General features: G+C 43.3%; 1 long non-coding RNA gene and 1 pseudogene across 2 annotated transcripts in view; both read left to right on the top strand.

The window, feature by feature from the left end:
* LOC104868708 overlaps positions 1-906 on the top strand; it is a 53,653-nt gene extending 52,747 nt beyond the window's left edge. For both annotated transcript variants that reach the window (XR_782082.2, XR_004517719.1), the window contains one exon: positions 753-906. This is a non-coding gene — a long non-coding RNA (uncharacterized LOC104868708). The remainder of the gene's footprint in view (positions 1-752) is intronic.
* Positions 907-5,614: 4,708 nt separating this feature from the next.
* On the top strand, positions 5,615-9,503 carry LOC104868707 (annotated as a pseudogene).
* The last annotated feature ends 2,861 nt before the right edge of the window (positions 9,504-12,364 follow it).

The raw sequence follows: 12,364 nt of genomic DNA, 5'->3' as shown, positions 1-12,364 counted from the left end.
CAACCGCATTTGGCCAAGCAAACCCACATGCCTTGACAGCCTCCCTCTGCAGTCCGAGTCACATTAACACATGTGTTTGTTTCCTCACCTCCTCCAGACATGAAAACCCTGTGATATGTTAATTCACACCAAATTGCAATCCTTTCCTTGTCTTTATCTTCCTGACTCAATGATGTGATACGTCAACACCTTTCGTACTGGGAAGAAGAAACTGCTTATACAAGATTTTACTTTTACTCACTTTAATTAAAATTACAAAACCTAGAAACAAAGAGTAAATAAATTAAATCTGCCTTTCAGTACCATTCACCATCTGCCCTATTAATAACATCCACTCTGATCTGAGCTGGTCTAGAAAGTCCCTGGGTCTCTCGTACTCTGATTAGTCAATTAGCCGTATCTCACACTGGTGTACAATGTGATTTTCAGGTCAGTAAGTTGCCCTCACGCTCTTAGATCAGTTGACAAGCCAATAACGATGGACTTCTGAGGCTTCCCCTTAATACGTTGCTGCTGCCTGTAGCTTATTTGATATTTGAAAACTATCTAATGTTTATAATAGCTTTTCTCTTTAAAAATGATAAAAATTACATAATCATGTTTTTCTTCATTGTATATTTTGTTAGCTATAGAGCAGGTTATCAACCCAATTTTTTATAGGTGAAGAGAGTCCATTGGAAAACTACTCAACTTCTTTGTAACTTTGTGTGTGTTTTGCTTTGTGCTTATTTTTGTTTTTGTTTTCTCTTCAGGGCTAGGGATTGAAGCCAGGGCTCTACACCAAGCTACACCCCCAGGCCTTTGTTACGAACGCCATTGGCTCCACAATCATCTTCATTAGTCAACGGGAAGTGATTTTTTTATTTTGGGGGTTGGAGGTGCTGAGAGTGAAACTCAAGGCCTCATGCACACTGAGCCAATGCTTTACCACTGGGCTACACCCCCAGCCCAGGAAATGGGAGTATTTTTTGTTTGCTTTGGGGGCTGGGAATCAAACCCAGAGCCTCACTTTGCTAGGCAAGCCAGCAAACTATATAAACTGTGAGCCACATAAACCTTTCCTCCCTTACCTTTGCACATCAGGTATTTTGCCTCAGCAACAAGAAAAGTAAGACACACGGCCACTCAAGAGGCTGAGGCAGGAAGAGTGCAAGTTCAAGGCCAACATGGACAACTTAATAGTACCATCTCAAGATAAAAAATCAAAAAGGATGGGGGTGTAGTTCTCCAAGGCAGTGTTTTCCCCTGAGAAGCATCTTGGAGGCTATTACCATCTTAGGGTATGGGAAGCAAACAGGAAAGAGATGCAGATGGGCCATGTGAAAAAGAACTCGATCCACAACTCTCAAATGTTCTATCTGGGAGAAAATAACCTTTTCTCCGTTTAACTACTGCAAAGAAGGTGAAGCTAAAGGAAACATTCTGGATAGTGGTGATACACAGAAGATACAATACTTCCCAACAAGTGGGAACTGTTGGTAAGACAAAATTTGGGGAGTGGGCAGTGGGACACATAGGACAGTAGTCACCTTTCACAAAGCTTGAGGGCTGGACGGAGATCAGAGAGACCAGAGAGACACTGCTTTTTTTTTTTTTTTTTTGGTACTGGGGATCAAACTCTGGACTTTGCATTGTGAGCCAGGTAGCAGAACCACTGAGCTAAATCCCCGACCCAGAGAGACACTGCTTTAAACGAAAGCAAGCTAGGTGCGGTGGTACATGCCTGTGATCCTAGCACCCAGCAGGCTGAAGCAGGAGGATTGCCAGTTTGGGGCCAGCCTAGACTACCTAATAAGATCTTGTTCCAAAAAAACAAAAACAAAAAATAATATTAATAATAAAACAAAGCAAAATTCAGCCAGGTGTGGTGACACACACCTGTCATCTCAGCACTCCCAGAGGCTGGGGCAGGAGGCTCTTGAATTTCAGCCCACCCAAAGCAACATAGTAAGACTCTGCCTCAAGGTAAAAAAAAAAAAAAAAAAAAAAATTACAAGGACAGGGCTTTCAGCTCATGGAAGGTGCAATCCTACTACAAGAAAGAAAAAAAATACTAGCTTGGATGTAGCTCTGGAGATCACTTGCCTAGCATCACAAAGCCCTAGGTTTGATTCTCAGCCCTACACAAAAGGGAGGGGTGGGAGGTAGCAAATAAAGCAAAGTTGACCAAATTATCAGAAGATGGAGATTATTTATCAAAAAAAGAAAGAAAAGAACTTAGTTCCACTGCCTTCTCCTTGTCCTGCGCCTATGCATTTTCTCTGGATGTTTGTTTGGGGGGTGGGAAATAACAGTAATTCATCATGGTAGTTAGTTCTCTTTCTTCCCCCAAGAGGCAAGTAGGACCCAATCTTCCATCTCCCCAGGCTTCCGCTGCAGTAATGAAATTCCATTACACTGAACAATGACACAATTCCCAGGGGCTCCATGGTGCTTACACCTGACCTACGTGATGATGGTGGTGGTGGTAAGTATTCGAGGGGAGGGAAACTCACAGAAAGAAAGGGCAGCATTTCTATTTGCTTTGTTTGCTGTATTTTGCCTTCATTCAGTTGTGCAATGTCCATTAAAACTTGCTTCACTGCTGATGAGGAAGATACAAGGCAAAATAATAGACATGAGTTGCCAAACAGCTTCAGAATTTAGTATTCTCTGAACAGTGATCAGAGATGTTTCTTCCTTCCACCTCTACCCTCTACCCGCACTGTTGATCAATTCTCATTATTAGCTCTTAGAAGAGCAGACAATCTCTGAGACAAGCCTGGCTTCAGATCAGAGAGTCAATATTCTATTGTAACAATCTGCCAAAAACCACAATTCAGGCACATTTACAGTGGGTCTCCCAGAGGACAGCAAGCGACAGGGAGCTCTGAGAGGAGCCTCGCTGTTTCGCTGGACTCAGCCACAGCTGCCTCTGACATTTCTAACCCATCAGGACACGTGAGTGAGCAAATGCAGGGTGACAGGCGGGCGGATGGGCTGGGGAAGTTGATCCGGTCCCCCACCATCACACACGAGCCAGACTCATCACGGCAGGGACGCACAGAAAGGCAAGTCGGGGGCTGGAACCGGCATCAACTGAAAAATAACTCGAGGCACAGAGAGAAAGAGTAACAAGTGAAGGTGCTTAGGAGTTGCAAGCTGTGGGACAAGCACTCCATATATCTGTGCGTGTGAATTTTGTAGCCAAAAGTGGTTTTTGGTTTTTTGGTACCGGAGATTGAACTCGGGTCCAGCCAGGCAGGCGGTGGAACCACTGAGCTAAATCCCCGGCCCCTAAACATCGTATTGCATCTGCAGCTTTACGGCATTCAACCGCGTACACTTACCTCTGACAAATGAAAGAGAGACACGGTCAGAGAGAGAGGGAAAGAAATGATCTTGGCGAGGTCGACTGGTGAGAAGCCAGAGATGAGTGGAGAATAAACGGCCTGTTCACATATTGTCAAATCGCTAAACTCTATCTTTGATTAATATGATTTAACTCCATGTAGCACTTAGTTTAAATGATGGAACAGATATAGCTATTAAAATTTCCTTTTTCTCTTGACGCAAGGTCTCACTGTGTAGTTCAGGCACAGTGAACTCACTATGTACTCCAACCTGGCCTCATACTCAGGGCGATCCTCTTGCCTCAGCCTCCCAAGTAGTAGAATTACAGGGGAGTGCCACCACTCCCAGTTTAAAATTTCATTTTTCAAAAATATTTAAATGTTCATTATATAGCAGTAATAAAGGATAAAAACTGTAATAAAATTCTAATTATTTTTGTTGTTTTCGTGGGGTTTTTTGTTTGTTTTTTTGGTTTTGTTTTGTTTTTTTAAACAAAGTTTTCCTATGTAGTACAGGCTGGCCTGGAACTTGCTATGCTCCTGCCTCACCCTCCAAATGGCTAGAATTACAGGGATACACCACCATGACCACCTTCTGTTTTTTAAATGTGTAGAAAAATACTGTAAGCTGGGTGTGATGACCCACGCCTGTAATCCCAGCACTGGGGAGGCTGAGGCAGGAGGATCACTGTGAGTTCGAGACCAGCCTGGGCTACATAGTGAGTTCCAGGTCAGTCTCAACTACATAGTGAGACCCTGTCTCAAAAATAAAAAAATTTTTAAAAATTAAAAAAAAAAAGGAAGAAGGAAAAAGAAAATACTGTAGAATATGTGGAAAAAATAGCATTTCTAGAGTTTAATTATGAACTTTAATAAAATTTCAAAATTTTGATCATTATACAGGTCATTCCTTTTCTTCCCAAACATCAAAACATTTATCTGTAATGAGTATGCATCTATTTTATAATCAAAATTTTAAAATTTTATATGTGCTACTCTTTTTATCTGTCTGGTGGACATGAGGCCTTGGGTTTGATCCCCAGTACTAGAAGAGAAAAGGAAAGAGCCCTGGAAGCAAAGGCCACACATAATAGCACGCTAGAACTAGGGTCTGACTTTCATCCCATGCAATCTTGTTATCATGACCCACGTTCTTCTTCGAACTCATCCTACCAATAAATAGTACAACCGCTTTAGGGTCGGTCACCTTAACCAGTTCAATCTTCTGGGTCACAATTTATGTCTTCCCCAGCTCAGCACATCTGACAAACCCCAAGGAAACGAGTCAGCACCTCTCTCTCAGGATCTGATTCTATGAGGCCATCAAGTGGGCCATGCTTGCTGCGCCCACATCTCCAAGTCTAACCCCAGAAGTTTCCATGTCTGATGAGAGAAATTAAAGAAAATCTTGAAATAGTTGAGCAAGAAAGTGACACAATGAAATTAGTGCTTTAAAAAGATAATCTGGGGGCTGGGGATTTCTCCTGCCTCCTCGCAAGCACAAGGTCCAGAGTTCAATCCCTGGTACAAAAACAAAAAAAGTTAATATGGGCAAAGTGGTGCATTTCTGTAATCCCAGCATTTGAGAGGCTGAGGCAGGAGGATTACAGGAAGTTCGAGAGCAGCAGACTACACAGAAAGTTCAGGCCAGTCTGAAATACATACAAGACCCTGTCTCCCCCCAAAGAAATTAATTTGTCATCTGCGGAATGGAATGGAGAAGTTACTGGATTCATGGGAAAGTTATTATGAGAATCACAAGTAAGAGTCTAAAGGTCTGATTTTGCAAAGTAATAATATAAAGGAAGATACAGGTAAAGGGTGTAGAGAGCTTGCCTAGCAAGTGCGATGTTCAAACTCTAGCACTACCAAGGAAAGAAAGAAAGAAAAAAAAAAAAGATGCATGATGCATGTATTAAGAAAAGCCAACTCAATTCAGGGAGTGAAAGTTTTACCTAGAGAAAAAGAAACCTAAGAAAGACTGAGGTTGGGACTGGCACAACTTATAAATAGAGGCACGGCAGAACAAAAGTAGATATTGGAGGAAGCTGATATTCCTAAGGGCTGAGTAATTTTAGAGATTATTTGGACAAAGCAAATTGCTAACCATATAGAAAGCACTAAGCTCCATGCACCAACAGGGAAATAAAAGTGTGATTTCTTTTGTGTATATGTGAATAGGCTAACTGTTTTCTCAATTCAAGAACAGCTCAGTGAAGAAAAAGACCATGAACAGACAATTTAGAGGGAAAAAGTCAGATGGCCAATAAACATTTAAAAAGATGTTCAATAGTGAAACTGCAGCTGATAAGAACTGGTTTCTAAAAATAGAATATAATGCAAAATTCAAGTATAGTGTAGCCAATTACCCTGAAAAACTTCTTAAACCATCCATAAAATATGGTATATTCTTTGGTGCACAGAATCCTGCAGGTATATATAAATATGTAAAGAATTTTATTGGGAGGTCCCCAAAACCTCCCTCAGTTTCAGGCATTTACAGATGGACTTACAGAACTCAGAACTGTTACACTTAATGGTTATGATTTATTACAGTAAAACAATAGAGATCAAATCAGCAACAGGAAAATATGCATATAGCAGTCTAGGAGAAACCAAGCACAGACTTTGGAGCACCCCTCCCACCTCAGTACACAGACAGCACTTGACTTCCCAGGAACAGTGTGTCAAACATGCACAGAAAAATGTCAACCGAAGACCCAGGGGAGCCTTGTGACCAAGGATTTGTTGGTCACACAGAATAGTCATGTGACTGACCCTAGCTACTCTATCTCCAGTGCCCCAGAAGTATAAAAAATACAGTGTGGGTCGCCCAGGGCCCCAGGTAAACAAAAACAGGTGTTCAAAATAAAACACATTGTTAACGTAAACTCTCTGGCATGGCCTATGGCCATTTTACAAAAATAATTCTTTTTTTTTTAACTATGTAGTTTGGGCTGGCTTTGAACTTACTATGAAGCTCAGGCTTGCTCTTTTTTTTTTCTTTTTTTTTTTCTTCTTTTCATTGAGTTTATTGGTACAATCTAGGTATACAATACAATTACATTCATCATTAGGATTCTGTACCTTTACATAATAGGTCTTGGTTCTCATTTTTCCCCTTGTCCCTGTCCCTGTCCTCCCTCCACCCCCTCCTCCCCTCCCCATTTACAAACACTTTATTTCCATTTTTTCATTTTCTCATATTTTTTCCTCTCCCTTATTACCTTTCCCCCACCATTCCCACTTTCCCTATACCGTTACAGGCTTGCTCTTAACTCATGGCAATTCTGCCTCAGCCTCCCAAGTGCTGGGATGATAGGTGTACACTGCCATACCCAGCTTTTTCTTCCTTCTTTTTGAGGCAGTCTCAATTCGTGGCCCCAGCTGGCCTCAGACGCTCACTCCTCCTACCTCAGTTTCAGAATACTTGGGCGTCCACCGGGCAGGCTATTCAGAGGGCTTAGAGCTCACCGCCAGAGGCTGGTTCAAGGTCAGACCTGACCGCCTTCTAAGTCCAGGATCCGGACACCTGTGCCTGCTGAGTTAACCATTGAATGCACACACGCATGAAAATATGGACTACAGAGAGGTTATTTATGAAAACCGTAACTGATGATATTCTGTCCTTAAAGACTAGACTCGCCATTTGTTTTATCGTTGCCCTAGGGACACAGCCCAGAGCCTTGAGCATAGCCTGAGTGCACACAGAACCACCAAGCTATAACCCTAGGTGCAACTCTTCTTCCAGGAGTAAATCTAAGTAAACTGCAGACCTGAGCAAAGATGTACAATCAAGAATGATGGTAAAAGAGCAAAAAAATTGAAAACCAATGAAATATTCTAGATTAAGAAAATGATTAAGTGGAGAATGGCACATGCATTCCTCAGGCTACTCTCTGGCCATCAAAATGCCAGGCGTGGTGGCGCACTCCTGTAATCCCAGTACTCAGGAGGCTGAGGCAAGAGGATCACTGTGAGTTCGAGACCAGCCTGGGCTACATAGTGAGTTCCAGGTCAGTCTCAACTACATAGTGTCTCAAAAAACCAAAAAAAGAAAGGAAAAAAGAAACAGAAAGAAAAGTTAGAAAATAAATGTAAGGCCCTACAAACTAGATCACGGCAATTTAAAGCCCTTAGCCCTTTCCATCTGGTGACAGCCGTCATGTAAGCCAAGAAGGGTGCATACAAGTCCATCCAGGAGCTGTGGAGGAAGAAGCAGTCTAAGGTGATGTGCTTTCTTCTGAGGGTCCTCTGCTGATAGTACCGCCAGCTCCCTGCGCTGCGCAGGGCTCCCCACCTGCCCGGCCAGATAAAGCACGGAGACTGGGACACATTTTTTTTTTTCTTCTTTTCATTGAGTTTATTGGTACAATCTAGGTATACAATACAATTACATTCATCATTAGGATTCTGTACCTTTACATAATAGGTCTTGGTTCTCATTTTTCCCCTTGTCCCTGTCCCTGTCCTCCCTCCACCCCCTCCTCCCCTCCCCATTTACAAACACTTTATTTCCATTTTTTCATTTTCTCATATTTTTTCCTCTCCCTTATTACCTTTCCCCCACCATTCCCACTTTCCCTATACCGTTACAGGCTTGCTCTTAACTCATGGCAATTCTGCCTCAGCCTCCCAAGTGCTGGGATGATAGGTGTACACTGCCATACCCAGCTTTTTCTTCCTTCTTTTTGAGGCAGTCTCAATTCGTGGCCCCAGCTGGCCTCAGACGCTCACTCCTCCTACCTCAGTTTCAGAATACTTGGGCGTCCACCGGGCAGGCTATTCAGAGGGCTTAGAGCTCACCGCCAGAGGCTGGTTCAAGGTCAGACCTGACCGCCTTCTAAGTCCAGGATCCGGACACCTGTGCCTGCTGAGTTAACCATTGAATGCACACACGCATGAAAATATGGACTACAGAGAGGTTATTTATGAAAACCGTAACTGATGATATTCTGTCCTTAAAGACTAGACTCGCCATTTGTTTTATCGTTGCCCTAGGGACACAGCCCAGAGCCTTGAGCATAGCCTGAGTGCACACAGAACCACCAAGCTATAACCCTAGGTGCAACTCTTCTTCCAGGAGTAAATCTAAGTAAACTGCAGACCTGAGCAAAGATGTACAATCAAGAATGATGGTAAAAGAGCAAAAAAATTGAAAACCAATGAAATATTCTAGATTAAGAAAATGATTAAGTGGAGAATGGCACATGCATTCCTCAGGCTACTCTCTGGCCATCAAAATGCCAGGCGTGGTGGCGCACTCCTGTAATCCCAGTACTCAGGAGGCTGAGGCAAGAGGATCACTGTGAGTTCGAGACCAGCCTGGGCTACATAGTGAGTTCCAGGTCAGTCTCAACTACATAGTGTCTCAAAAAACCAAAAAAAGAAAGGAAAAAAGAAACAGAAAGAAAAGTTAGAAAATAAATGTAAGGCCCTACAAACTAGATCACGGCAATTTAAAGCCCTTAGCCCTTTCCATCTGGTGACAGCCGTCATGTAAGCCAAGAAGGGTGCATACAAGTCCATCCAGGAGCTGTGGAGGAAGAAGCAGTCTAAGGTGATGTGCTTTCTTCTGAGGGTCCTCTGCTGATAGTACCGCCAGCTCCCTGCGCTGCGCAGGGCTCCCCACCTGCCCGGCCAGATAAAGCACGGAGACTGGGACACAAGGCCAAATGAGGTATGTCACGTACAGGATTTGTGTGCACCTGTGGTGGCCGCAAACGCCCAGTTCCAAGGTGCGACTTTCCGTAAGCCTAACCCACTGTGGTGTTAACCAGCTAAAGTTTGCACGAAGCCTTCAGTCTGTTGCTGAGGAGAGAGGTGGACACCACTGTGGGGCTCTGAGGGTTCTGAATTCTTACTGGGTTGGTAAAGATTCCACGTACAAATTTTTGAGGTTATCCTCATTGATCCATTCCACAAGGCCATTAGAAGAAATCCTGACACCCAGTGGACCACAAAAGCAGTCCATAAGCACAGGGAGATGCGTGGGCTGACATCTGCAGGCCGCAAGAGTCATGGCCTCGGAAAGGGCCACAAGTTCCACCACACAATTGGTGGTTCTTGCCGTGCAGCTTGGAGAAGGCGCAATACTCTCCAGCTCCACCGTTACCGCTAATACAAGTAATGCTTGTAAAATTCATAACCTAATAAACAATTTAGGACAGTCCCATCTGCTTAAAGGTGTTATTTGTTAAGTAGTCCGCTGATTGTTTCATGAATACTTTGTCAAATGAAAATTAAAGTGCAATAATGTTTGAAGACTATAAGTGATGGTGTATCTTTGTTTCTAATGAGCTTTTCTGTCTTTGCTTTATCTTATTAGGGAGTTACATGTCAGTGTTTAAAACATGCTGTGTGGTGTAATAGGTGTAAAATTATTTAAAAGAGAAGCGCTAAAACTAGCCCTGTGGATCTGTTCGGTGCATGTAATGAAACCTACAGCTTTATTGGGGTAATGCAATGCTTTGCTAGTTTGAAGTGGATGGGCTTTTGGAGTTTGGCAAACAGAAACTTAAAATCATATAACCCTATATCATGATCATGTAGAAAAGATGGGAGCTCAACTAGAGTTTTTTTTTTCAAATTTAATCCAGAGTTCCCATTTGTACAACTGAGACTCCTTTAAAAAATGTTTCAAAAGCGTCACATTCTCTAAAGAATCAATGTGTTGCAAGAAGTTAAAAAAATAAAATAAAAAAACAAAGCCCTTAGCAGCACTGAGGAGGCCTACATGTCACGAATACATTAAGACTAACCTTTCTAAAGGTGCTATACCGGCGCAAGCCAGATGTGACGACGCACACCTGCAATCCCAGCCTTAGGGAGGCTGAGGCAGGAGGACTGCTGCAAATTCAAGGTCAGCCTGGGGTCCATAGTGGGTTCAAGACCACCCTGAACTACATCTTGAGACTCTCTCTCAAAAAAGCTTCATTGTATTCATTGTCAAACACTGACAGCGCTCGAAGGAGGCCCGCTGGGCGGAAAGGGAACCGGAAAGGGAAAGGAGAGGAGGAAGGACTGGGAAGGGGCTCGGTCACGTCGTGGGAGGCGGGTGCAGGCGGGTCTGGACTGCGTGGCGGGGCAGCCCCTAGGGGGCCATTCTTGAATATTCATTCCTTACAGAGAAGAGCCTTGTTCGCTGCAGGTTTTGTTTATGACCAGTGACACATGAGGTAGGAAATGGAAACTTTACGGTGAAAAAGGAAGTTATTTATCAGAATGGCCGCAGCCACTCCAAGGCACTCACGGGGCCTGTCTTGTTGGCTCTCCTCTTTCAGCCCATCTCCATGCAATCTGTTCCTGCCTGATGCTTGGTGCCCCCGGTCACACAGCTACAATGGTCCTGGCGTAGCCCACAGGGCAGTCAGGGCAGGCAGTAAGTGAATCAGTGCGGAGACCATGAAATCAGCACGCCGGGACTGGGACAGTCTCCTCAGCCTTCCCTGGGAAATCTGTGCTGTCACCACGCCACCCTCCCTTCAGTCAGGGTGACAGTGGTTGTGCATCTTTACCCTTGGTTTGTAATTAAACATATATCAGTGGATGCCAGCACTTCTGTGTGAGGGTTAAGAGCCAGAAAAGGGGCCCACAGTGGGCAGCCCAGGAAAAGTGCATACTGCAGCCAGTCTGGAATTTAGACACTTTCTTGGCCTGGCCAAGAAATAATGGCTCATTGACTTTGAGGTGAGGTCCTCACTGTGTGAAACCAAGAGACATTTAGAACTTAGTGAACTCAGAAGGAAAAAGTCTGCATCATCGAAGGGAATTCTTTAATTAGAACAAAAATTAGACAAGTCCTGAAATCCAATGCTATGGAATTTCTTTATATAATATTTCCAAATTCCTAAGGAATTAATTTTCTTCTGATAGAATGAAGCTAGATATTAGCAAGAAAAACTACCTGACAAATCTGAGGTCAATGCATCAAGCAGGGAAAACATAGAGCAATTAGCGTAAGAGAGAAAGAGGACTGAGGCTCTAAGGGAAGCGGAAAGAGGCTGTGATTATCTTTTGGATGATCGCTGGCCAAGCCCTCTTAGGCAAGAGAAGGTTTCATTATCTTAAATGGGCTCGGAAGCTCTTAACAGATGAATCAGAGAGATCGGATTTCCGGGGCAGGGGAAAAAAAAAAACTTGATTTTAAATGAGAACCCGAAAGACTTTTCAAAACAAGCATTTCTTGTTGAATGTGGTAGTTCACATCTGTAATCCCAGCATTCAGGAGGCTGAAGCAGGAATGTCACTGCTAGTTCGAGGCCAGCCTGGGCCACATGGTGAGTTCAAGGCCCGCCTCAAATATGAGATATGATAGCACAAAATGTGCCACCTTGACATAGTAAGTATTCTGAGCTCAAGGAAGTTTCTGCCATTTTCTTATCTGCTTAGAAGCAGAGCATACATTTTCTTTTGAGGATAGCAACCATGTACACCAAGAAGAGAATGACTCACTGACAGAGATGTAATACGAGACAGGTCTGCAAAACCGACCTAACCCAGCTCTCGTGGTCTACCAGTTTCCTTCGTAGGTTTCCTGTCCATCACCCATGATTGGTCAGGAAGATCACTTGAGCCCAATTTTTCAGGACCAGCCTGGGCGATATAGAAAGAAAATTCATTCTCTCTCTCTCTCTCTCAGGATCTCACTATGTAGCTCAGGCTGGCCTCTATCTTACTATGTAGCCCAAATTGGTCTCAAATTCATGACCCTCCTTCCTCAGCCTCAAAAAAATATGGTGAAAGTTCAATTTTTAAAATTACATTAAAAGATACAGTTTTGGGCTGTGGATTTAGCTCAGTAGTTCCACCACCTACCTCTCACAAGTGCAAGGTCCCAAGTTCAATCCCCAGTACCAAAAGAAAAAAAAAGATAGAGTATCTTTAATCACCCTCAAAATACACCCCATCACTTGAGGCACACTTATCCAAATGTTCATGCCACTTTCTTTTCCTTTTTGGTACTGGGATTCAAACTCAGGAACTTGCACGTTCTTTCTTTCTTTCTTTCTTTCTTTTTTTTTTTTTTTTTT

This window comes from Fukomys damarensis, unplaced genomic scaffold (genome assembly GCF_012274545.1).
Source record: "Fukomys damarensis isolate Sample0158 unplaced genomic scaffold, DMR_v1.0_HiC HiC_scaffold_17, whole genome shotgun sequence".
Taxonomy (NCBI): Eukaryota; Metazoa; Chordata; class Mammalia; order Rodentia; family Bathyergidae; genus Fukomys; species Fukomys damarensis.
The sequence above is the reverse complement of the archived record's forward strand: the minus strand, read 5'-3'. Positions and strand labels throughout refer to the sequence as shown.